The 27,825-nt window shown below is 42.5% G+C and overlaps 1 long non-coding RNA gene across 1 annotated transcript; it reads left to right on the plus strand.

The window, feature by feature from the left end:
• The first annotated feature begins 10,394 nt into the window (after positions 1-10,394).
• On the plus strand, positions 10,395-12,992 carry LOC123480902 (uncharacterized). Its single transcript, XR_006657047.2, has 3 exons — positions 10,395-10,589; positions 11,127-11,380; positions 12,589-12,992. It is a non-coding gene; the product is annotated as an uncharacterized lncRNA (long non-coding RNA).
• Positions 12,993-27,825: the final 14,833 nt, after the last annotated feature.

The raw sequence follows: 27,825 nt of genomic DNA on the forward strand, positions 1-27,825 counted from the left end.
TTACTTCTTTCTCATTTCCATTTCCAAGAACAGAACCCCATCCTCCCCCCATGATTGCTCTAAGGAATTCCATTTATTGTGCCCCTACTATGTGCACAAAACAGTTCTAAGGACCAAGGGGTAATTTTGAAATGGATGAAACAGTAGCAAATGAGGAAAGCTCAGTAGCAAATGAGGAAAACAAAATAGTAAATTTTATTATAGAGAAATCATGTGCCATGGTATTAGCTACCTCCTAAAAGCTCAGTAGCAAATGAGGAAAACAAAATAGTACATTTTATTATAGAGAAATCATGTGCTATGGTATTATGGGTTAAGAAAAAAGTCATGACTATTTGGGAATGGAATAAAATTTAAGGTGAGCTGCACCTTAATAATATAAAGGACTTGACGAATGGGTATTTGAGAAGGGCAACAGGGGTGGAGTCAGCTTGAACAAAGACACAATGGCAGGAAAATTAAGAGAACATTCCAGGACTTGTGAGGATACAGTATCGGGTCCAATGTACTGAACAGAGAAATAAAGCTGAATCTAGTTAACTAGAGACAAAGTATTGTAGAACTGAGTGGAGGGCCCGCTGAATACTTGAGAACCAGACATTGATATAATAGAGCCCACGTTCAGGACAATCCGAAACGTAGCAGGTAAACAAGGGATTGGAGTAAGGGTACCTCAGGTGCTAATGGAGGGGGGTGATGCTTGAATCAGGGAGACCAACTAGAGGACCTTTGAAATTGTACAGCCAGGAGGTAAAGGGGTATTTTCACAGGCAGGGGAGGTGGGAGTGGAAAGGGCAGGGAAGGTTTGAGGGGTCACTGTGGACACGGTACCAACAGGAGTTAGGAAGACCTTTGAGAAAAGTTTAAAGAAGAAAAGTTGAGGATATTTCTTGATTAGGATTTTTGAATCACCAAACACTCCAAACTTTTACACCTGGGTGACTAGATTTATAGCAACATAAGGGGAGCATTTAGAAATATAAAGTAAGGTGAAGAATGTATTATTTGATTCATTCACCCCTTTAACAAGGTTCTCGTAGGAGAAACAAGCCCCTCTTTGTCAGGGGAAATAGAGTCGAAATGTTACAGTGGATTGTGTCTGCTGTTGTTTGTTTGGAGAGATAATAAACACAGGGCAGATTCTAAACCACCTGGGAGGGTCATGAAACAGTCAGAACTCAAACTTAGGTCTGCTCGATCCATTCCCCTGCTTTTGGAGCTTTGAATCTTTGAAGTCCTTGATGGTCACACTGAGCAGATTATATTACACCCTGTAGACAAGGAGTAGCTAAGGCAATTGTTTTCTTTGTTTTGTTTTGTTTTTTTTCCTCATCTTTGTGTTTCACTTTGTGAGGGCTTTGTTTTGAGTTGGTGACGAACTTGGAGCTCATGGGCAGGATGGCTCCATTAACAGATTTAACATAGCATGTCTAATGAGTAAGAATTGACACAAAGATTGCAGGAGAAAGGAATGTCTACTTTCATCCAAGGGCATTCGAAGAAGCCAGGGTGGAATTTAGGTCTGGCTCTCGGGAAAGAGCATATGTCTTTACTGTACTGCAAAGTCACCATGCAGAGACGAAAAGAATATTTGGCTGGTGATTCAAAAACCGGCACCAGGAAATAGCTCCACGGAGAAAGCACAAAGGGCGGGGTAAGAGTGGAATGAGTAACTTAATTTTAGAAATAATGGAGCTGGTACCAAGTACACAGATTTCTCAGTGTCCAGTGTTCAGGCAACGTGGTGACCTGGTCAGCTGTGTGTAGACCATGGAATGACCACAGGGGGAAATACCTGCCTCTTGACAGTCCCACATCAATAAGGGACAAATTTTGTTCAATCTGTCAAGAAGGTTTTACTGCCTCATCTCTCTTCTCTGTATCTACTTGACTTTATTTCAGTTCAACTTGTCTCCCTTTCTGCCTTAGGTTTTCCCCAGAAGTTGAACCTTAGGATTGAAAGGCAAGCAGTTTATTTCAGACGTGATCCCAACAAGCATTGGTAAGGGATGTGGATGTAAGAAAGGGAAAGTAACCCAATAAGGGTGTAATTATGAGCTGGTTACTGTGGTAGGCTATCGGGGCTCAACAACACTGAGGACCTCTGGGAGATAATGTGGAATAAGCTTCAGTATTATTCCACGTGAGGGGCAAGGAAGCAGAAGTATTTATCCTCTTAAGTTTCAGGAAGGGTTTTCAGGAACAATTATAAGGGACACATGGACAAAACCAAGACAGGGTGGAAGCAAGGGAGGGAGGTGGGGATGGCTGGGGGTGGGGGTGGGGAAGTGGAGGGGAGTAAGTACAGACAACTGTAATTAACAACAATAAAATATTTTTTTTTAAGTTTCTGTTAATCATCTGTTACTCTTGGAAGATGTCAACTTCCCAGTTCTTCTGGACAGTCCCTTGCAAAGAGCGAGTTCCCAGGGGGACAACCCATAGGAGGGAGTGCCACATGCTGGCAGAGGGAAGCTATCAGCAAGCATGGGAACAGCTGGTGATGAGAGGTTATGGCAGAGCACGCACAGCTGCGGTTATACCTGGCCCAAAGGCCCTCCTCACCGGACTAGGCCTAACCTGTTCCTCTCTCATTACGTATTTATTAAGCACGTACCATATTACAGCCCCTGGGATATAACACTGAACAAGGTGAACATGTTCCGTACCCTTATGTTTCCTACATTCAGGCAGAGAAGACATATAATTAAGCCAGCAATTGTAACCAAAATTTGTATGATAAAAGTTTTCAAACATACAGAGAAGTTGAGAGAAGTTTATAATGAACATCCAATTACCCATCATTCAGTTGGATAGCAATCACTAGCATTTTGTCATTTTTACTTCATCTTGATTTGTGGCTTTTGCTAAATTATTTTAATGTAAATTACAGACATTGTTACATTGACCTCTGTGTACTTTAGTGTGCATCTCTCTAAAACAAAAGAGAACATTTCCCTGTATAACAAAATACATAACAGTATCACACCTAACAAAACCAAATCAATGAACACCCAGTGTTTAATAGCAATTGACATGCAATTCGATACACTCAGAGAATGTATAGTCTGGTCCTCTCTCCAGCCCAACACTCTAGTTTTACGTCCTGTAACTTGCGGCATGGATGTGGTGACGGAGAATTTGTCAGAAATGGGAGTCTAAAGGCCTGGGTTTAAGATCTGCCACCAACATGATGACTAATCAGTTTGGTCAGAGATCGGAGGCTTAAGTAAAGGATGGAATTTACTGGCTCACATAACTGAAAAGTCCAGTTACAACAAGAATAATAATATTTACAAACAGCACTGTAGCACTTACCATATGCCAAGCCCTGCTCTAAATACACACACACACACACACGCACACGGAATCATTCACTTCACACAACAATCTTACTAGGTAGGTTTCCATTCATTACCTGCATTTTACAGATGAGATGATTGAAACATACACAGGTCGAGAGACTTGCTCAAGGAGGTCACATAGCTTGTTAGTGGCCAGTCTGGTTCCAACACCTTGCTTAAGACATGGCTGGGTCTGTGGACTCAAATTCTATCTACGAGACCCAGTCTTCCTCTTATTCCATCCTCTCCCACTTATTCTTTGGCTCTGTTTTCAAGAGAGCTTTTTCTCATGACTGAAGCATGGCTTTCATTTACACTAACTTTAACTGTCAATCACCCCAGTAGAAACTATGTCTCTTTTCCCAACAATTCTCAATGCAAAGGTTTCTGATTGATTTTGATTGTCTCTGATTAGCCTGAATTGAGTTATGACCCTTCCCTCAACAAAAAGTGTAAGTGTGTGAAATCAATGTTCACTCCCAGAGCTGGGACTGTGGTCAGCTCCTCCTAAATAGACGGAGGATGAGAGAAGCAGGGGCTTCTCCAAAGGCGGCCAGAGTGCTGTTGCTGGAAGAATGGAACTGAATGCTGAGGGACAAAGTTTGCTCAGAAACAACTCTGCATCGCACAAGAGCTTGCTGTACAAAGCCTCGGTTTATTTTTCAGTTGCAGTGTAGGGGTGTGGAACACCATGATCTCTAGAGAAGCCATTTCTTGTATCTAAATTTTTAACAGTTTAGGAAATGACAACTGAGAGATGAGAAGGCATTTGCTCAAAAGGCAGAGAAAGTATGTGGTGGAACATGGGTGCATGCCTGAGATTCCTCGCTCCCAGCCCAGTGCCCATTCCTTTCTGTTTCATAGCCACCGTAAGGTGGAGAACCCTCAAAAAACTGCAAAAATGTATAATTGCTGGCATCGGTCCCTAGCTTGGAGGATCTGTGGCTTTGCAAAAGAGGAAAGGATTATGAGATAGGTATTGACCTCATCTGGAAGATAAATATTACACCAACAATTTTTAATAAAGCCCCAAAACATACAAAAATAATTTTTCAGAGGATCCTCCAAGATTAGCCTGAGTTTCCACAGGAATGCAAGGCAGATATTGCCAGGTAATACTTGTCTGATGGCATCAAAGTAGCTAGTGGCACAGACAGCTTCACTTGGCACAGCATCAAAGCCGATGACAAGCCAGTGAGAGAAAGTCCACCTGAGCTTAGAGCGTCTGGATCTGTACAAACTCGTGTCGCTCTGTGAGTCTGTCACTTTGAAGTAAACCTTCCCAGGTAATCAACGCAGGGACCACCTCTCATCTTGGACTTGGGAATAGAATACTTCTATTGCTGTAAGCTTTAAACAAAAATAAGCAACAGGATATTTGTCTCATCCCAGCCTTTGGCTGGAGGACTTCTGTAAAGTGTAGGATGGGAATATCGAAGCAGGAATATTAGTGAACTCTGCATGCTTAGACTCTTGTTATTTAAGAAGCAGGAACTCACTGGAGCCACAAGACAAAGGCCTTATGTGTTGTCTTTTCCTATCTATGCTATTGGCCCTTGGTTGGCCCATTTCTTGTTATATTAACTCCAATCACAAAGGAAGCCAGTTTGACTGGTACTTGGCAATTGTGAATCACTCTTGCAATCAAACCTCCATGTATTATTAGATACAGGCTGCTGCCGAGACCTTCCCACCCAATCCAGTGTTGGCCATCCCTGCACCACATGCACATTAGAGGTTCTTTCTAAAGAAGAATATGATGGGCGGGAAAGTCCGAATGGAAGGAGATGGGAGAAAGATAAGACTTCATGACAGCTTGGTCTGGTACACCCGCTTTTCTTCAGCCACGAGCCAAAACCCATTTCCAGTACTTCCTTCCTGTGGTCACTTCGAAAAGATGAAAGCGAATGTTTGCACAAATGTTTGTGATCCTGTGAAAGCAATATGTTTGTAAACATCTGGTCACGCTGTGATGCAGAAATGTTCCTTTTGCCCTTCCAGGTGGATACCATTTTGGTGTAAAAATGTTTCTTCTCCCCTCCCCTATTCCTTACGCAAAACATTTGAAAGCATAATGTTTACCAAGTTCCACACCCCATTTGCAGTCAGCCCCATTGCCATTTCCCCCTCACTGAAGCACAACCTTGTATGGTAGAAAGGAAAAGAGAGACCTCACATTTATTAAGCACCTACTTAGTACCGGGAACTGTGCTATTAGGTAATATATTTTCTGTCTGCATATATTCTCACAACCACCACAAAGTAGATCTTACTATTCTTGTTAGATAGACAAGGAAATTAAGCCTCAAAAAGTGAGTCCACTTTTTTCAGATCACATAGCTCAGAACTGGGATTCAAAGCCAGTCTATATGGCTCACCATCCAGGTTCCATCCGTACGTTGTCCACTCCTTTCACATCTCTTCCCAGGGCCTTGCACAGTATTAGGAAAATGGTTGTTAGGACCAACAATGCATCAATATCAGCCTCTCCTGATCATCTATATAAAAAAGGCTCTGTGATCAAAAAAGTTGGATATTTCTGCGTATAATATTTCTCCCAGAAAATTCATAGTACCATTGGCATATTAAAGGGCGTAAAGTGTCCTAAATAATCTAGTTTAATTTGGCCCACATTTTCTAAGCTAATTTGATCACAGAACACTTTTTTCAGATAACATCCATTAATGTCTCCTGAACACAGAATTCCATGAAACGCTCGGGGGAATACACATTATCCCATTATCTTCTCTTCCCCTCATTTTATGAATGACAATATGGGCTAAGAAATGAAATTGTCATTCATGAGTGACAAGACTCACTGAGAAGAAAGAAATGATTCCTGCTAGCACTCACAGCTAATGACTGATGGAGTGGGGCCAGAGGTCAGAGCTCCTGGATGCTAATGGTTATGTTAATGAAGCCTTGGCATGAAACAGCCACACGTCTTTGCTCCTGTTTCCTGTTCTCTTACTCTGGGATGTCGTTAATGAGGCGCTCTTCATAGCAAAATCTTATCACCTACCAAGGAAATATTCTCTGAAACTGACCACTAATTCTCTCTCTCTCTCTCTTCCTCTTTCTCTCAGCACTTAGAACACACAAAAGGAAAAATAATGCCATTCCCTGATTTTGTGCTGAAGCCTGTTATCTCTAATAAAATAGGGCACCTCTTCATGTTGAGCATGGGTATGATTCAACATCATTTCCTAACACAAATTCATCATTCTTAAAGTAGCCTGAACCACATTGCACTGACGCACAAGAAAAAAATGTAGAGTTGCCATATCAAATTTAGAGTTCCGTTTTGTCTGTGTTGCATTTCTCCTTCCCCGTCCTTTCATTTTGTTCATAAAGTTGCTAAATATAGACCATGTTTCTTGTTCTTACATTTCTCAGAGTATTAACACATGATAAAAACGCTACGTAAAACTGTGGATTCAAATCACGACATTTCAGTAGTTCAATAGACAAGGACAGAGAACACCAAACCTTAAATCTAGATTAAAAAAAAAAAACCAAAAACCCTGACAGAATGCGAGTCAAAGAGCTGAATGTACAGAAAACATGCAGGGCAGCAACAAGCTACGGTTCGGGGCCCTCTAAGTACCAAAGCCTTAAGGAATTTGGGAATACAATTGCTTCAAGTCTGTCTTATCAGCAAGTGAGTAATCCAGAGCACAATGAACCAAGCCCTTAAAGCCTTTCAGCCTCCTCTGAGACCGAGAGGAACCTCTGGCATTTAGTGCTGTACCGGTGCACGTTTTCTTCAACTTGGGACCGTAAGACAAGCAAATTTCTGGGGTCCTTTCATTCCCCTCAAGAAAGCATACGGCATGCTTTCTTTTCTTCCCGCCAGGGGTGTCCAACCTGTGGCCCATGGGCCACGTGTGGCTCAGGATGTCTATGAATGTGGCCCAACACAAAATCATAAATTTACTTAAAACATTATGAGATTTTTTTTGTGATCATGTGTCACAGTGTTTTTAATGTGTGGACCAAGACAACGCTCCTTCGTCCAGTGTGGCCCAGAGACGCCAAAAGGTTGGACGCCCTGTAACTTTCAAATTCCTACTGGAGATTGACAAAGGATATGCACATCCTCTTGTAAGATACCCCAGATCTGAGGTATGAGGTTGAAAGAGATTGTTTTAAAGTCTGTATATGAAGTCGATGAACCAGGCAGGTTCCTTTTCTTGCCAACTACCTGAGCTGACCCTACCTTCTCTTATTATTTAAAAAGATAAATTGAGCAAATCTCTCAGAAATTGAACCAAACACACTGAGGTGGAGAGTGGGCGAAGAAACAAAAAGAAACAATGAATCCAGGAAGTTCAACATCTTAATAAGAATTCCAGAAAGAATAATCTGAGAAAGTAGAAGGGAAGAAAAAATAATGAAATTTTTCCAGCACAGAAGGAAATAGGTCCTCAGGTTAAAAAACCTCAGGCTCAGTACAAAAATGTTTAAAGACCCACTCTAAGATATGTAATAATGAAAAAACATTTTTTAAGATTTTATTTATTTTTTAGACGGGGGCGGGGGGAGGAAAGAGGGAGAGAAATATCAATTGGTTGCCACTCACATGCCCCTAATTGGGAACCTGGCCCACAACCCAGGCAAGTGCCCTGACTGGGAGTCGAGCATGCAACCTTTTGGTTCACAGGCCGGCACTCAAGCCACTGAACCACATCAGCCAGGGCTGATAATGAAAATTTTAAAACACCTGGAAGAAAGAACTGAACAGCCATTTTGCCAAATCCAATGTACAATTCCCAATTATCATCTTGCTTGACCTACCAGTTGCTTTTGATACAATTATTTCCTCCTCTTAAAACATGTTTGTCAGTTGATTTCCATGTGTTCCCATTTATTTCCTCTCTTTGTCTCTTCCTCCATTTTCTCTTTTGCTAGATCCCCCTCATATTCTTCAACTTCTCCACATCAACAGGCCCCTGTGATTTCATCCAAGCTCAGGGCTCTACATGCATCAACACACTGATGACCTTAGAATCATAGGTCTAGTCCTGATCTACTCCAGAAGTCTTGATTCACAAATCCAACTGCCCATTGGCATTTCCACTTTGATAATGATGGGCTCTTAAAATTTTCCACATTGAAATGGAACCCTGAACTCCACACATGCCTCTCAGCCAGTGTTCTCCATGTCGGTCAATAGCACCACATGGCATGTTGTTGTTTGATTCCAAAAAAATTTGCTTTGGTGCTTCTCGCTCACACCCCATATCTAATCCATCAGCATACTCATTTAGAATATATATCTCCTTCAAAATATATCTTTAACTGGGCCAAACCTTATCACCTCCACTGCTACCACTTATAATTTAATTTCTCACCTGAGATATCTCCTAGCTGATGCTTCTGCTGCCACTCTTGGTCTGTTGTTCCTCAGAGCACCTACAGCAACTACAGTAACTACTTTGATTGTTTCCCATCCACTTGGAATACATTGGACTCATTTTAACAGATACCTTGGGGTTTAAATGAAATATTAGATGACTCTTTATTCAACCTCAAGCTACAAGGTAACAGGCAGCGGAAAGCCAAGTGTCTCAGAAGCTTTCCCTTTGTCTTGGGACATGCTTCTTTCCCTTTTGAGAGGTTGCCAGTTAGTAGGTGTTACCTTCCAGAAAGCTGTGACTCAGTCACTCAGAGCCAATAATGAGATTCCCATTGTGTTTAAAACTGACCATCTTCAACCCTGGATGGTGTGGCTCAGTTGGTTGGGCACCTTCCCACAAACTGAAAAGTCGCTGGTTTAATTCCCAGTCAGGGTACATGCCTGGGCTGTAAGCTCAGTCCCTGGTCGGGGTGGGTACAGAAGGCAACCAATCAATGTTTCTCTTTCATACTGATGATTCTTTCCCTCTCTTTCTCCCTCCCTCCCCCCTCTCTAAAATAAAAAAAATAATAATAAAAATAAAGTCCTAGGATCAAAATGGCTCCCTGAAAGTCCTAGGAAGTCGGGTCATGTGTAGAAGGCACTAGATCAATGATGTTCAATATAGTTAAATTCATTCTTTTTCCAGTCCAAGTATTTTGCAATGGTTCTTATCAACTACTTGCTCAAAACCCTCCAACAGTTTCCCAGTCTTTTTAATGGAAGGTCCTGGCCTAGATCAAGGTTGGTCAAGTTAAAAGCCAAAGGGAAAGGTGAGCAAGGTAAATTGGAGGGTGAGTCAGATAAAAAAACATCAGCCTGGTGCATACATTCATGACCCTATTTTTGACAGATGCATGGGGAGAGAAAAATAAGGCAATATAATGGCACAAGGGGCAACTGACCCTTGGCTTCAATGCTGGAGACACAGAAGGACTGAGGCCAGACAAGGAGAGAGGCTCAAGTCTCCTACAGGAGGCAGTGGCTGTTGAACTTCATCTAAGAGTTACCAGAGGGCATTGTAAGCCCAGCATGGCCATACCATTCACTTTTTCAACATAATCCAAAAAGTCAGATTTTTAAAACACGAAATCTAGAAATTAGTAAACATTGGTTCATATTGGCTAAAAATATCATTAAAGTCAAACAAAACATACACATCAGAAGATTTCACTTGTGGATCTCCTAGTTGTTCCCACTACCTCTGCTTCCCTCTCAGAAGGTCATTCTAACTTGAACTCTATTATGTTACTTTTTTTTTTGGGGGGGGGGCGGTGTTAAAGAGAAGATTCCTGAAATTACAAAGAACGTTTGTTAGAATGGTAAGAGTCCAGAGGGCTAGAATCTGGTGCCTTTCATTTCAACATGAAAGCCAGAGAGTCAGCTCTAAGAGTGTTTAAAAGCTAAACTGGTTACCTAACTATTTAAATTAGCCAGCAACCAAGGCAAGGTTACAACACATACAGGGCTTTCTTGTGAGTTTATTTATTTTTTTTTTTAAGGGGACAGGATGCAAGGCCTATATTTCCCTTCAATGAGCACCACCCGTGACATTGTTTATACTTTCCCCTTGGCAGTGCTTCCAGACGCACTTTAAAGGAAAGCGATAAGAGGAAAGGAAAAGGGAAGTCACTCATAGAAGGGCAGGAGGGACATGAAGTGTCTGCTCCAGAGGGTGTGGACAGAGCTCTTCGGCGGCCCTCGTTTCTTATTTGGTTATTTTTATTTAGTTATTTATTTTTACAGGGCAATAAACTTCACCCTGCATCTGGAGTGTGCTTCCTCGGAAGTGTAGGAGTGCCATAAATCTTCTCTATCAAGGATTGTGGTATCAATGGGGCGAAGAGGTAAGTGATGTTTCCCCCTTAGGCCTGCAGCTTCTGGTCTGCTTGGTTATCAGCAAGGGGAAGGAAGTTGGAGTGGCAGGATATGGGCAGGTTAGAAATAGTTTATGGGATGCTAAGAAACAATACCCAGCTCTCCTGGAAGGCCAGTCTTCTTTGGGCTTGTCCAAGTTCAGACGAAGGGTCTGTTCAAGCCGGGGCTGTGGGAGGGAAGTCAGCCTATTTTCAGAACAGTTCTTTTGTTGTCTAGCCTCTCACGACCAGCGTGGAGGGCAGCAGGGGAATGAGCACACACGTTAAGTTAGACAGATGTGAGTCAGAATCCTGGATCCTCCAGCTGTCAGCCAGCACTCCAGTTCGGGGAAAGTTTTTTTATTTCTTATAGAGTACATGTTCATTCTCTCATATGCAAAATGAAGTAATGAATATTTGCCAAATGTGTTTTTGCAAACTTAAATACCATAATGAATATAAAGTGGAAAGTACATTGCCTTGTTATAAATATTCAGTAAACTTAAGATTTTTTTTTCTTTTTTCTAGGAGAGCAAAAAAATGGATCTTAAACACAGCTGCCTGGATAGGAAGTTTTTTTGAGAGGTGTGGGGCAATATACTTAGTAACAGTATCTTTAACCCCACATCTCCGTAATTAAAGACTCAATACTTTGAGAAATTTGTCAATACTTGACAAATTTCGTATTAGAAAAGGTTAGAATTGAAACAGTCACTAAATAGCATCTACTGTAAAGGTTGTATCTTGTCTCAGTCTCCTTCCAAGTGATCTGCAAAGATGAGGTAATTGTTCATGTTATCCCCATTTTCCAGATGGGAAACTAAGGGTCAGGGACCTGAAATAATTCATCCAAGGTCACATAGCTATTAAGGGGTTAACGCAGACTTAGAAACAATATTGGTTTAAATCCAGAGTTTGAAAACACGACTGCCATGCAAAGCAAGGAGAGGTAGGATCGCCCTTTATTGGACCAACAAGAGCCTGAAAGTACTCAGGTATGCCTCCCTCTGATGGCATGTAGAGAAACCACTTGGCATTCTGTGAGGGTACCTCGGGGCAGCTTCCTCAATGATGCACTAGGTCGAAATGCCCATCTAGTGGCTGAACCTGGTGTCTGAGTCCCCAGGGACTGGCTGCCTTTCCAGTTTCTCTGAGAATTAAACCTTTGAGCCCAGTTAGCTGGGAAAATGGTGTTCTTACCCCACTTTCCCAGCAGCCTTCTCAGCCTTGAATTGCCCTCCTCCCAAAATATTTCTTTTTGGATCTGGTGAAAGATGCCTACATTTCTCTTGGGATCCAGCCTAAACATGAGCTCTCTCATGAAACTTCTCCTGCACACTTCCACCATTCCTGGTGCAATTAACTATCAAAACAAACAGAAGTTGAGAACCAGACAGACCTGGATTCGAATTCAGACCCCGCCAGTTGCCAGCTGTGGGATGGTTGGTAAGCTGCTGAGCTCTACCCGCCTCCATTTCCTTGTCTCTGAAATTCTCTAACCAACCTCAGTGAGTTGATGTGAGAATGAAATCATCATAGCTTTCACAATCCTAATGTAGCGACTGACACATATACGGTGCATGTTACCTAGCTGAATCTCAAAATCGTTAAGTGAAAGAAACCAGGCCCCCAAAGTGTATAAGAGTCAATCTATATAAAATTCTAGAAAATGCAAATCAATTTATAGTGAATGAACGCATGTTTGTCGCTTGGGGATGGGGTGGGGAGGGCGCTGGGAAGCAGGCATTCCAAGGGTCATGAGCAAACCCTCAAGGCGATGGATATGTTCATTATCCTGATTTCTGTGATGGTTTTAGAGGTGTATATTAACATTAGGACTTACGAAATTCTCTAATTAACCATGCACAATTACATGTATATATAAACTAACAATATTAAGTGATAAAGCCAAGATTTTAACCAAGGCTGACTCCAAAATCCATGGGTTTTCATGTCTTCTTTCTTTCTTATTTACACTCATTTGAACCAGCCCCTGAAGTCTGAGTGAAGATCCAGCACGCAGGAGGGAGAATGAAGTAGTGGAAAAGGAGCAAGACGGGGAAGGAATAAAACCAGGGTAGGCTGACTCACAGACGTGTAGCAGAAGCGAGGAAGAGACGATGAGAGCCCTGAAAACAAACTAACTGACTTTCAAGCACCTCGCAAAGCTTCAGTGAGTGGCTGAAGTCTCAGCTCCCCTCCTTCCTTCTAGGGTGGAATGCGGGGTGGCGGGGTTGGAGGGAGAGGCTCCCTAAACATCGATACACAAAGTGACACCATCACCCATAGCCTCCTTGGTGAGGGCACTATTAAAGACCCTGTTTTGCTTCCTCCACGGTACGTAAGCCCATCTAAAAGTGCCTTGTTTATTTCCAAGTTGACAAATTCATTTTCTGTCTCGCCCTGCCTCGCTCACTACTGTTTTCCGGGGCGTGCACCCTGCCAGCCACACTGCAGGCGCCTGCTGAATAAATGCGTGTTGAATGAATGAGTCAATGAATTCATCCCTTTCTATTTTAGGTTGTGAGTTTAGTTTGGGGCTTGACAATCTCCCCAAATACTATTTGCCAACAACTTTTTCCCTTAATTTCTAATCCCATGTCTGTTAACAAGGAAATTAAATCCAGATGTGTCTGAATCACCCACCCTGGTGTTGTAAGAGCTGGGTTGTGGTGCTTTCCTTTAGTAAACCAGTGGTGAAGAGGGAAACAAGCAACCCCCAGAGATAAAGGATTAAAGAGAGGAAAAAGGGAGCGTTAGCGTTTCTAACTTGTATCTCTAGTTGGAATTTTGACAGGAATTGGTGGGAGTGGAGGAGGTATCTAGCAACCTCTGCCCTTAGTTTTCTCTGCCAAGACAGCAATCTCCTGAAGCTTGTCCCACTGAGAAACCTCATGTTCTCCAATAGATAGTGAAACCTGCCTCTACTAGGTAGTTGCCACCTCCCATCCTCATTATTAACTCTGTTTGATGCATTGCTTTGGGGGCAGAAGTCTGGTGGGGATGTTAAGACGCAGTTGTGGTCCAGTAACAGATCTTTCAAGGCCAGATCTAGAAACAGAGCAAGTCTATTTAGAAACTACCCACTCAGTTTTTGTTTGTTTGGTTTTGCTTTGGGGCATGTGTGTGTGTTTTAGTTATAGGCTTGAGGAATGAATTGAGCTTTCAAATAAGACAGATGTGTGTTTCAACTCTATTTCTATTATTTACTGATTTACTGGTAGTGTCCCCTTTGGGCATTACATAAATTTTCTGTTGGTTTTTTTTATATTTAAAAATTGAGTTTAAATAGTATAGAGTTGTTATGATGATAAAATTAGTTCCATTTGTAAAGGGTCTGTCAAAATATCTAGCACATATTAGAAATATTATAAGACAGAAAGTAAAAAATAAGAAGAAGTAAGGGAGGGAAATGGAAGGGGGGAGGGGGGAGGGGGAAGGAGGGAGGGAGGGAGGGAGGGAGGGAGGAAGGAAGGAAGGAAATACAGGCAGTGATAAGCTACTAAATGTTTAACAATTTAAAAACTGGTTCTGTGGTAAGTATCAATTAATCAGTCAGTCCTAGATTTGTAGTGTTGGCCAATTTCCATGGTATAAATATTTCCACCATGGCCAATTACAAGCTTTCAATGTGAGGTCAACCAGCTCACAAAATTTCTGAAAAATGTTCTAACTCTTAAAGCTATACAGGGCAGCACCTGCCCACCCCCGAAGAATAGCTACAAAGGCCACATTCGTTGAGAAAGTAAACACTCGTCAGTCAGCCTGTGAGTTGATGGATTCAAAATATAGTTTCAATTCAAATTAAGTTCACAAATATTAATTACCACCTTTTTAAAAATGCTGCTGTACTTGAAGCTGTGATATGAGAAGAGCTTTAAAAACCTGTATCTGTTTATTTTACTCTTTGGGTCTGGTATCTGGGGTTCCAGGATTTACAAGGAAAAGCTGGAGACTCGGAGGAAGAGTCAGGCTGACCTCATAAGCAGGCCCCCTTTGCAGAGTCTAACTAATGATCTGCAGACCTATTTTTAAACTCCTTCCGAGCTGCTAGAGTGAATTCCACTCTAAGAATATTCTGAGTTCTTAAGCAGTTTCTCCAGGATAAAATGCAAATGCAGTCTTAGTAGAAGATTGTATTTTGACCATTATCATCCATTAATACCTCAGTGTTTGATTTGCTTATTTTACAACTAACTCTTTAGCAAAAATCTGAGGGAAAGAGGAATAAGGCAGGTAAGTTTTAAGAAGAGGTATGAAGGGCACAAGCTGTCATAGATGCGAGGTCACTGGAAGGAATCTTGGCCTGAGTGAAATGTGGTCGTGGTGGGTCCTGAGCCACCAGGAGGTAACGAGAAGACCTTGGTGAAGTGCGTAAGGGGGAATTTGAGAACAGATCCTACATGACACCCTGAGTTTTATGTTTCTAAAATGTTTTATTTAAAAATAAATAAGCCTGTACTCTTACTATTTGTGTGATATTAGGCAAATCATTTACCCATTCTGATTCTGAAGTCACCTATAAAAAGTGAGCATGGTATCAGCAAATTTTTGTGAGTTTCCAACGAGGTAACATCCGCATCTGGGGCAAAGAGAGGTATTGGCTCAATGACCCTTTGCTTGTTTCCTAGATTTCTTATTCACAATTTTCCTCTGTAAGGAGCACATGGAAAGACATGAAAGTGTTTCATAATGGATGTAGTGAGACCGGCAAACTCTGTGTGTGTATATCTGGGTTAGTGAGTTGCAACATGGACATCTGAGTTCAACTCGGTAGGCAGAGGGGTGCTTCCTTTATGGCCACATGGTTTTATTTAACTTCTTAGAAGGTACCAGGCTAGCCTAGGAAACTCCTGACTCCGCCTTGAGAGCTGGTTTCAGATGCTGAGTCTTTAATGAGGCTTTGTCTAATTCTCCAGCAGAAACCAGTTCCCCTCCACTGTTTTCAGCTCTTTTTCTCCCTGCTCTAAGCAAAATGCTGCCTTGCAGCATAGTTCTCCTGCTGGGCCTGGGCTTGATTTTTTTGCCTGGAAGGAACACAGGCCACCTCGAAATACCTCAGGTTACAAAAAGTTGTAAGAAAACGCGCAGCTATCGGAAACACGGGGATCTCAGCCCAGTTTCTCAGGAACCAGAGGCCACCTCGCAATCTGTTCTCCAGGAAGAACAGAGATGGTCACACACATCTAGGACTCTGAATGGTGGAACACCTTCAAGACCAGGAAGGCCACCTGGGTCCCAGCAAGCACCTTTCACACAGACAGTGCACACATGTGGGCAGCCACATGTAGCCCAGCAGGCACCTATGCTGCTCCTGAAACGGGGTTGGCTGTGGAGCCTCTGAGCCCAAGCTCCCTCCACTGACTCTCCCACTTTCCCTGCCCTGTGTCTCCTTCCCTGCTGACTGCTCATCTCTAATACAGGAAAATCTGTCAAGGTCATCACCAGTGTACCCCCAGGCCAGCCCTTCCAAGCTACCTGTAGTCTGCTGGCCAATCGACTGTCTCTGAGTTAGGCGTCTACTCCAACACACCAACCTTGGCCAAGGTGCTGGGCTCACACTAGGCACTGGGGAGACTTCTTACGTGAGTGGGTCCTGGCAGGGCAGGTATTGTGTCTGAAGCCAGCACTCTCCACTGAACTATCTTATCTCCATTACCTTGGAATTCCTTTTACGAGATAAGCTATCTCTTGTACAGGGCTGCATCCCCAACAGCAGCTAATAGGTGCTGCAGGAACACCTTTAAAATCCAATTTTACTGATTTCTCACTAGATTGGTTTTAAGCTTCTCATTAATTCCGACTCTGCTTTAATAAGGGTGTACTTGTGCATGTGATGTGTGTGCGTGTGCGAGTGCCACAGACAGTAGGAAACACATTAGAAAGGCATCACAACCTCTACAGAAAATAAAATGGCAAGCACAGGGTCTGATGCCATTTAAAAATAAATTTTAATAAGATGCCTTAGGGCCACTCATCTAGAGAAAACTTGAAGCAGACACATCTTCACTTAATTTTTTCTTACACAGCTGTGAAATATACTGATGACTATGGCCCAGTTTCCATACTTAAAATGATATGCAGTCGGAGCCCATTTATTTTACAAATAAAACATATAGGTGTTTATAGTATTCATGCTTCCTTCTCTCAGCCTGCTTCTTGAAGAATTACCTTAAATGTGGTCAGAGGCAGAAGAGAAGAAAATGAGAAAGATTCCTGACGAGGAAAGTTTGGACTATCCCAAAGCCTTGTTGGCTTGAGTTCTCAGCTGTTACTGGTCCTACCTCTCCAAAGCGGTGAACGGGAAAAAGCACCAAGAACCATACTGTGCTTCCACTGTTCTCAGTGTACTCCATCATAGCTTGGATCTGTGCATCTTAAATCGCACTAATCTGTCTCATTCATCTTAATATCCCGTCACAACGCTGGCTGCACAGCAGGGTTCAATAACTCTCCAAATACACAAATGTACGAACAAATGAGTGCAAGAGCTCTGTCCCCATTGTTGTCATTGTTCTTCTCACTCCTGGCCTTGAACGTTTATTGCACCCTTCCTTACCTCCATCCATTCACACAAGGGGTGCCAAATATAGCCAAGACAAACAGAGGTCACTAGTTAAAATAGAAAACACAGTAGTGTAAGAATGTCCCGTGAGAATTCATTGTTCATCTGCAATGCGAATGTAACTCTGAGTCCTGTTGCCATTTTACCTGGCAACCCTAACACAGGCCCCCAGCCCCAGTCACTGAAGCCTGTTTCCATGCCACTGCGGCCCTGGCAGTCTCAATGCTCCTCTCGCTAGGCTGGGCTGGAAGCTCAGCCAGGATGGCTCTTGCCTGAATGAAAGGACATTTGGACCTTCTGCCCCACCTCAAAGTGGTCAAGGTCTCCAAGAGCTTCCTAAAGAAAACAAGGGCTACGGTGAGGAGGGAGGCATCCATCAGAACACTTGCCTCTTTTGTCTAAGACAAAGAAAAGAGCTATTCAGAAACCAAATTGATTAAAATTGAGGGAAATTGCCGGACCATTGATAATTGCAGTTAAAGGGCAGTGGTCACTCTGACTGATTGTCACTTCACAGAGAGCAGCCGCACCAACAGCCAATCAAGGGCATTAGTGAGAAGCAACCTTTTAGTGACCCACGATTCCCCCCTCGGGAAGCATTTCACACAAGCCTTTAAAGCCAGGCCAAAGCATTTTCCGCACCATATTTACCTTTAATTCCCAAACCCGGGGGACTGAAAATCGTTCAGTCTCTAAATGTCTTTCACATGCTTAAGAGATGAATGCAACTGGTCTCCGCCAAAATCTGTCTCCATTCACCAGCCTTTGAACTATCACAAGCGGGGAGACCTCATGGCCCCCACACATTGCAGGGACTCTGGTTACCCACCTTCCTGCACCCCCCGCACAATTCAGAAAAGCTGCTTCTGTTCAGCGCCACGAAAACCTGAGCACTTGTCTGGTGTGTATTTTTCTTCTCTTACCTCCTCTCCCAGGGGTACTTTGACAAAGACAAATCTCTCCCCGATTCTGAAAGGATTCTATATTTATAAATCTGGTGAAAGAATTCTGACCTGGGACCTGGGAGACGGGGAGTGGTCCCGGTTCAGACGCACAGACATGCTGAACGGTTCCTGGCAAGTTGTAGGACATTTCTAGACCTCAGCTTTCTCACTGAGAAAGTAACAGTGTTGGACACGGTCCACAGTCAAAATGGTGCCAATCCCTGCAATACCTGGGGGCCCCAAAGAAAAAACACTACGCTTTATATAGACACATAAAACTTTTAAATAATAGACTTGAAACAATATATTATAAATGCTTTCTTCTTTGGAATTGCCTATATATATATGTGTGTGTGTATATATATATACAATTTTGAATGATAAACTTGAAATAATATATAAAATATTTTCTTCTTTGGAATTGCCACATATAATTTTAAATAATAGGCTTAATAAATGATATGTTTTCTTTGGAACTGGCATATATGTAAATGTTTAAATAACAGACTTAAAGCAATGTATAATATGCAATATTTTGTGTATATGTGTGTTACAATATTCATATATTTGCTCTATAACTATGCACAGAAATAGAAAGAGGTGCAGATACAGACAATAGATGTGTTTGTGTGTTTGAGATCAGTCACCTGCAGTGTAAATAAACTCTCTGGATGACTCGGAAGATTAAACAGGGATCTGGACATCACGACAGAAAGAGGCCCCACTATCCTCCTGGTTAGCGGGCCACAGTGGGACACTGTTTTTTTCTCCTATGTATTCCCAGGAGCCTGGAGGCTGTGCATGGAAGAGCAAGTGAGATGGGGCCTCCAAGGATGCTGAAGAGGTCAAAGGAGTCTGTCTGCTGCAGGAAGGGAAGCGAAGGTGTCCTCTGTCTCCCAACCAGGAAGCTCCACACACTTCCCTACAGCAGAAGGAAGGGTGAATACCCAGTTGCCTCCAGGCAGGAACAGGCTGAGGTGAGCTCAGTGCTTCCCATCAGTCACCCTGTCACCCCTGCCCTGGCCTGTGGCAGAGGGTGCTTTGTTAGGAGGGCTGCCTTATGATTGACATTAGGCCTGAAGATCAGGTCTGCATGTGGACTCCCTGTGCTAATTGCACATCTCTCACCACTTAGGAATCCACATCACCACCCTCTACAAGCACCTCTCCTATGAAAAGGAGGCGAGGTCTCTGCCTGGAACCTGGATTCTGGCTCCAGAGGAGCTGACAAAATACTTATGTAACCTTGAGATCTTCCCTGCACCTTACTGTGCCTCCCAAGCCTCACCTGGGTGAGAGTTAGAAGGTTGGCTGATATGGACAAGGTCCTTTCCAGCTGTGAAAGAATGAAAAACTTTTTAAAACTTCTGTGACCATTGTTTAGATGACCTAATAAAAAGGTATATAAATATCATTACTTAATAGTTTCTAGTAACAAACAAGGCACAAACCGAATATGTAAGAATTATATAAAAATAAGGAAATATCTACATATTATAGCACATCCATGTGAGAAAGATTATTCAGTCATTCAAAAAGTTGAGTTTGATCTCTATATATTGCCAAAGATTGCCCATGGTAAGTTGGAAAAGTGAGCAGTTTATAGAGAGTTTAAGCAAGTCAAAGAAACGTGTATGTATGAATTTGATGCCTTTAACATAAAGCACCAAAAGTATATGTCTATTATCTTTTACATGAACATGGATATGGGTGAAAAGATTCATATCGTGCTGCTAATACTGGTTTCCCAGAGACAAGGGATGGGGTGAAGGAATAGTATTAGCTATTCTTTTCATATCTTCAAACTGCTTCACTGGCTGTAGTGAAGACAAGTTTCTTTTGTAATTTTTTAAAGGGAAATTAAGTAAATGAATTAAAAAACGAAAACAAAAATACCAAGAATCTCGACCACAGCTCTTCTCCTGAGTAAGGCACAGAGGGTATAGGGTAAAAGTTAAAAATCTAGACCACACCAGCTATTGGAAACTGTTCCCAGAAAAGTAGGTTTCTCTTTCTTTGGGGGCATATTTTCCATTCCACAGCCTCTGCCCTGGGGGTTCACACCTCCTGCCAGTGTTGCTACATCGGCCTTTTAACTTGACTTTGTGCTTTCAGTCCCACCCGTGCATTCTTCGCATTGCTGCCAATGAAACACTCCTACATCTGGTCACGTCACACTCTTTCTTGAAAATATTCAATGACTTCTCCCTGGTTAAACCATGCAGTCTACGCTATTTACCAGAGCAAACTAGGCTCGTCACAATCAAGTTCTAAAGTTTTGTTCAGTGTTATCTACCAACATTTGCATTTCATAATCTATGCTCCAGACACATTGGATTGCTCACCATTTGTTTTTTTAAAACATCCTGACTTTTCATGGCTCGATGTTATTTCATATGCTATTTCCCTCCATCTGAATTCAGTATTTCTCATGCATTTCCTGTGAACTCCTGCATATCCTTCAAGACCCAATCTAAATATCCTCACACAGCCCTAAACGGCAAACCCATACGCAAAGCCTGTGCACATTGCCACAACCATTTCCTCACTGGTCATTAAAAATACCTCCAGCATAATATGACATATGGTATGTTGGAAACATTTGTCTTATATATGTATGTGTGTATGTGCACAGGGTCTGGCACAAATAATGCCCCTTTTTTATTCCAAAATCATAAGCATGTCGTTCTGTAACATAACAAGATCACACTCAAGCACACCAGATGGCATTTTAGGTGAAATGTTCACATTGCTGTCCGTCTCGTGAGAGACATTCACGGACCCCATCAACCACATTAAAGCAAGCCTTACTTCTGCCAGACTACATGTATGTGTGTATATACATATCCCCCCCCAAACTGAGGGTTGCTATATAACAGACTTGAACAGAATCTCAGCGATGCGGCACTTGCAGGGAATACAACTGCTCTTGTGTTCAAATCATAGGGACAGAGATCCACATGGTTTGTATTGTCAGCTTTGAAATGTGTTTCAGCTTAATTGTACCACTCAGCCTAAGAGCCTTCTTATGTCATAAGTGACTCTCAGTCAGTAGATAGCGTTGTACACTGACTGTAAAAAAAAAAAAAAAAAAAAAAAAAGAACAATCAGACCGAGAGATCAGCAGACATAACTTCCTCTCACCAAAGAAAACTCAGGAGTAACATAATTGAACAAGATCCTACCATTTTGGACACACACTTAATTTGATGGCAGAGCAGAAACTTGAACTTAGAACCTCTGATTCACCACCCGGAAAGCGTCCAACTGCACAATATCACAGTGAGAGATCAACAGGACTCTTCAGTCCAGGAGCCGTGTGGTTCGCCTAACAAACTTAGCACAAGTCATGTTTACTTAAGGTCTGTATTTTTAGTAAAGATGAGCTAGTCATCTCACTCTTATACCTCATCTCTCCAACTTGAGAAAAAGGGATCAAAACTGGGCAGTTCTCTCTCCTGTACTGGGTCATCTCTTCCCACAGGCATTCCAGGGCGGCTACCTGTAGGACTATCTGACACAGCGGAACGCGATGACATTTAGGAATATTTATAGCATGGCGACTCTCTGTTCACTTTCCAGCCGTTCTTGCTAGACTTTGGGCCCTTGAAGGCATCATGGTTACTGAATTCAGCATCCCCATGTAGCCAGTTCAGGGGTTGGTAAATACAAAATGGTTAATAGATTTTCAATGAAAGAGTGAAATGAAGAGGAGCTCATATTTAAGAATGGTTATCTGTTAGCCAGGTTAAGAACATGCATTTGATTTCTCCTCCTAAATGCCCCTGGAGTCCTTTATTCACATCGTCCTCACAACACTGGCCTCCGTCCCCGTGTGCCCCAATAGGTCTTCAGCCAGCGTATAAACTCCCTGATGGCAGACGCTTTGCTTCTTTTTTTTCTTAGTTTCCCTCAGAACACTTATGCCCCCCCCAATAATCTTAGGCTAATGCCTGTAATTCCTGTCACATTGAAGGAGCTCATTACATGTTTATTGAATGAAAATGAATCTATAATCAAGGGATTGGCCAGGATGATCTATCTCTCAAGGAGACTTTCAATCCCAGTAATCATGATTCCAGAGTGCTTATGAAGGTGTCTGCTAAAACGTCTTCGTTTGGTCCTGGATCTTGTTTCATAAGCCATCGGAATTCACGTAGCCGTTGGTGAGAGAATGCCCCAGGAAAATTCATTCTTACTCATCTGCACCGTTCCTTGGGATACCGTGCTTGGAAATGAATGCTTCCTTTGCTAATGTATTCAGGAGTGGCATGTACTATACCCGGATACCAACGAGGGGATTTGCAACATTTCCTATTTTATATTTATTTCATTTTATTTATTTTATTTTTACTTTATTCCTAAAGACTGTAAGACTGGTAAACCTTGTCATTCTTGAGCCCAACCAAATACATCTCAAGTTTTGCTAAGTAGAGACCAAACTGTATTCCTATATCAAAGGACTAAATAAAAAATCCTTATATTCTTGAGAATTTATCTCATAATAACCGTACTTCCTACAAATTATGCCAGGATGACCTGAGAACAGAGCTCAGGACTGAAATTGTATTGCCGTATGGGAAAGTCAGAAAGTGCTGGGTCTTTACAGTGAAATGCTAGAAGGAGTCAGGATGCCCAGAAAACTAAATTATGCCAGTGTAAAATATTCTGTTATTTATAAGTGGGAGTTGTCAGGTCAGCTAAATCAATTATTCACCGTTTGTTCAATGTGGCTTTGTATAAATCTCCATTTTCCCACACAGTAAATTTCCACTCGATTGTGAAGCCACACACAGTCAGTAACAAGGACTGAATGCCCAACGCTAAGCTGAGGACAGCTGCAGAACTGACGGGTTCTGCCTCCTCTGTTGACTTCGTTTCTCTGCATCTTCCCCGCGCCCAGCTGACATAATTTTGTCTGATTTTCACATGTACAATATGTCATGGACAGAAGCTCTAGCCCGTCACCCAAAGAGCATGAGTTGTGTGACATCTTTGCTTTATGATTTTGAAACCCAGAATTCCAGCCAGTACCTATCAGTTGGGCAGCCTGTGAAGGTTTAACAAAAGCACAAATAATAACGGCAAGGAGAGCATATTCCCTGTTACATGGCAGCATTTGTGCACTTTAGAGATATGATTTTATTTAATCCTGACAACACCCTTTGAAAATGTTATTTCTATTACTTTCTAGTTGAGGAAGCTGAGATTTGAGATGCTAAGAAGCTTGTCCAAGGTCACAAGGTTAGAATTTGCAGAGCCAGGATTCTAGCACCCCAGAGGCATTGGATAAATGTTCATTTTGATCCCATCTCTTTCTTCTCTTAATTTCCCTCCTTGAGAATGGGCCATCAGGTGGTTTTCTCTCTTGCTGCCATTACTGGGAGCTCTGATTTCAACAACATCTCTACCCCAAAGCCCTTTCAGGGTGGACCTTTATTAACAGCATGATCCATTTATAAGAATATTTCTGAAATCTGCCCTTGGGATCAATAATCTCCTTAGCAATCAACTATAGTAAATTCTCTGCAGGGAGCCCTGAGGAAGACAATCAGACTAGAGGAAGCACTTGCATAATTAAAAAGGACAAGCCCCCCTTACAAGGTGAAAAGAAAGAGAGAACAAGACATAGAAATTGATGGAAAATTCAATCCCAAAGATCCAATCTCGAATCAAATGAATTGTTTTGTCGCTCTGAACATTTAACGGAGTCACTTTAATTGCTGGAACTTGCGGACACGCTCTATGGATGATTCGTATGGGCACAGGGCTGGCCCAGGGGACTTGAGTCTCTAAAGGGAAGGAGGTTGATGACTTTGGTCAGAGATAGGAACCTGTCACAGTGGTATTAAAACCACAGTTGTGAGCCATCCAAAGGATACAGCTCTTGCCCCTCACATTTGCTGTATACAGAAGCTTCTCTATGTATCTACTTCTGGCTTTAAAAGCAAGCTTCCATGCAGAACCTTTTTAAAGTACAGGCCCTGAGAGCCAAACTTCCTAGTTTCAAATTGCGGCTCCTCTGCCTACTAACCATGTAGCATTGAGAAAGTCAGATAGGCTCTCTAAGCCTCAATTTTTCCAGCTCCAAAATACTGACCAACTTCTATCAACACTAACAAAACAATGAACGAGAGTAAAATTGCATCAGCTTTGCTTACCACCAATAGAAGGCAAGAACCATTGCTGATGTATCACTGCATCTATATACTTATGATGAACTAGTGTATTTTTAATATGCATTTCGAAATTTGGTTCATAATCAGAGGAGATTCCACTTTGGGGTCTCTGAGCTATTTTGGAAAATTATAAACCCTGAGGAGGGGGTTGTGGGAACCCCCGATGTACAGCCAGTTGGTCAGATTTCGGGTAAAGACGTAGACTTGTGACTGGCAGATGAGGAGAGGGCAGTATTATGGGACTGAGCCCTCAGCCTGTGGGGTCTGCACTGACTCTGGGTAGGCAGTGTCAAAATGAATAAATTGTAGGACACCCAGGTGGTGTACAGAGATGGAGAATTCATTGCTGGTATGAGAAAAAGACCCACATATTTGGTGTCAGGAGTAAAAAATAAAAATTTCCTTTAGCGCCTTAATTATTGTTTGTTTCCTACATTAAGATCCTGTGTAATATTTTAGTTGTCTGGGGGAACCTATTGATTAAAAAAATAGGATTGAGAGAAGGACTAATTCACCCCCGGAGTGAGTTAAGTAGCTTGACTGAGATCACACTGTGCAGAGCAGGAGCCAGCACCCTCTCCAACTCCTGTTTCCGGGGCTATAGTCCTGGCCCCCATGGACAGGCATTGGCATGTTGGCTGCTCCCATCCAGCGCTGAGTTCATGTTATTGTGTGGTTCTGGCTCTTTAACTTGGTCTGGCAGGGTCTGTGAATGCCCCTGTGGAAGTTCAGGAGGTCGCAGATGGGTTGTAAGGAAATAGCCTGGATGCCTGTCTCATAGGCTCAGGTCCAATGATATTGACTTGGTGGACTTAGGGGAGCAGGGAAGGAGGAAGTACAAAAAGCTTGGCATTGTTCCCTTAGCCTCTTCACTTCCTCAGCTGACTCATTTGGGAAACAACACACAGGAAAAAAAAATACAGAACTCCGGAGCCTTATTAGAATGATAAAGTGGTCTTTAGGGCAGCCTAGGAAGTCAGTGACGAAGTTTTGAGACGCGACAATAAAAGACCAGCGCGTTTTATTGTTTCATAACATTTCTGAAAACCAGTCTTTTAAACAAGATTTTAAAATGTAAACTTAAGGAAATTTTAATAAAAGATTGAGTGGAAAACAATACCTCAAAAAATCAAATATATAATTACCATTAAGAATTCCACTTCCAGGTATATGCTTAAAATAATCAAAAGCAGCATCTGGAACAGATATTTGCACGCCCATATTCATGAGAGCATTATTCATAATGTCCGAAAGGTGAAAGCCATCCATGGATGTGGCACAGGTTGTGGTAGACCCATACTACAGAGTACCATTCCGCCTTGGAAAGCAGCGGCATTCTGACACAGCAGGGACGAACCTCGAAGACGTGATGCAAAGTGAAACAAGCTGAACACGGAAGAACAAGTGCTGTTTGATTTCACTTGTAGGAGAGACATCTATAGTCGTTAAATCCAGAGGCAGAAAGTAGAATGACAGTTGCCAGGGGCTCAGTGGGGAGGCAGGGATGAATTGTGGGGGTTTCATGGGGACAGAGTTTCAGCTGCAGATGGACGGTGGGGATGGTTACACGATATTGGGAATGCACTTAATGCCACCGAACTGTACAAAATGTTAAAACGCTCCCAGATGGTTAAAGTGATCAATTTTATGTTGAGCATATTTTACCACAATGAAAAAAGAGTAATGGTAGGCAGTGTTTTCTAGATGCGTGTTTGCGTATTGTATTTAACAAAGAAGGAAAATTCAAGGTGGTTCCCTCTGTGTGCTGGGGCCGTTCACTCCACTCTGACATCTTCCGATTAGGACGGTATTATCAGGAGTACAGTAAACAGGATGCCCAATGTGGCCGGAACTGGATTTCTGGAGAAAGATCCTGGATTTAATCTTTTTAGGAAAAATCGCACAACTCTGATTTATTATTAGCATCTTAATGTGAGTTATTTTAAAGAGACAGTGCTTTTCTCAGCTGCCACCTGGAGGGAAGAAGTGGCTCAGACCTCAGGAATGGTCACTTGTGAGCACACAGGAGACGCGGCCCCTTCCGGCCACTCTACGCAACAGCACATTGTTTCGGGGATATCCTTATCTTTTTATGGAAAGCGTAGGAGAGAAACAAGGGCCCCTTCCTCCCGAGGTTGTGGAAAGGGTAAATACAAAATCAATGTGTGTGAAAGTGCTCAGCACCCAGCCCACAGCAGGCAGAACTTTCTAGAACGTATACTAAAAATGTCTATTACATTCCAGGCATTTGCAGATTAACTCAAAATTTGCAATTGAGCATTTATTATGTGCCTGGTTCTTCACAAGTCATAGGTGATAAGACAGTAAATAAAATACAATCTCTGCTTTCGTGGTGCTTACAGTCTAATAGGGGGACAGAGAATAGACAAATAACTACACACTGACAGTGGAGATAAATTTGAGAAGAAAGATAAAGAAGCAAAGGAAGAGGGAACATGAGTGATGGGAGGGTGCCCTTTTATCAAGGGTACCCTGGGAAGACTTTTTAAATCAGAAGACATTTGAACAGTGACCCGAAGAGCAGGCAGAGAGCCCTGCACATGAACAGATGAGTGAAGGGTGGTCTGGGCAATGGGGATAGCAAGCCAGATTCCCTGAGGTGGGGACACGCTTAGAAAGTTCCTGAAATTGCATGGAAGACAGTGTAGCTAGACCAGGGTAGAAAGGGGTGAGGATACGCTGGATTTGAAGTACGGGAGAGAGGAGTCGGGCGTGAGTGTTGACATTATAGCCTGGGCAATGGCAGAATGAAGCTGCCCTTTCCTGGGCTGTGAAAGACTTGTAGGAGGAAGAACTTCGAGGGGAAATCAAAAGTTCACATTTTCACATGCTAAATTTGAGATCATACAAGCATCCAAGTGGAGATGCCAGGTGGACAGGTGAGTTTGGCATTCTCAGGAAAGATCAGAACTGGACACATAAATGGGGAAGTCAGTGGTGGGGGGAGGACTGGGAGCAACGGGTTTGGACAAATCAGGACAGATGAGAGATTAGAGAGATGAATCACACAGATGTGTGGTGTCCCCTGAACAGGACCGTGCCATGGTTACGGTTAAGGTTAAGGCCTTGGGGCAGGTTAGACTCAGGGTAAGTCCTGCCATGGCCGTTACTACTTACGGATTCCTAAATCTACCGAATCTCAATCTACCGAACTGTATCCAACTCATGAAGTTGTTGTAAGGATTATAATATACAGTATCCACCAAGCTCTCAGAAAATTGTACGTCATTCCCTTGCTTAAAATCTGCAGAAAGCACTCTTTGCTATCAAAATAAAATCCACAATCCCTGGCATGGCCTCCAAGGCATTTGCTCCAAACTTTCTTCTCCCTTCTCCTGGCTCTTCCTCATCCTTTAAATTTCATGTTAAATGTCCCCTCGTTGGCCAATGTTTCCCTGGACAAGCTGACAGCATCACTACATTTAGCAATCCCCTACTTCCACACCTGCTCTCAAGGTGAAAACTGGACTCATGCATTGCCATTGACGGACACTATAGTGAAGTCTATTTACGTACTG

The sequence above is a fragment of the Desmodus rotundus genome, chromosome 8 (assembly GCF_022682495.2).
Source record: "Desmodus rotundus isolate HL8 chromosome 8, HLdesRot8A.1, whole genome shotgun sequence".
Classification (NCBI taxonomy): Eukaryota; Metazoa; Chordata; class Mammalia; order Chiroptera; family Phyllostomidae; genus Desmodus; species Desmodus rotundus.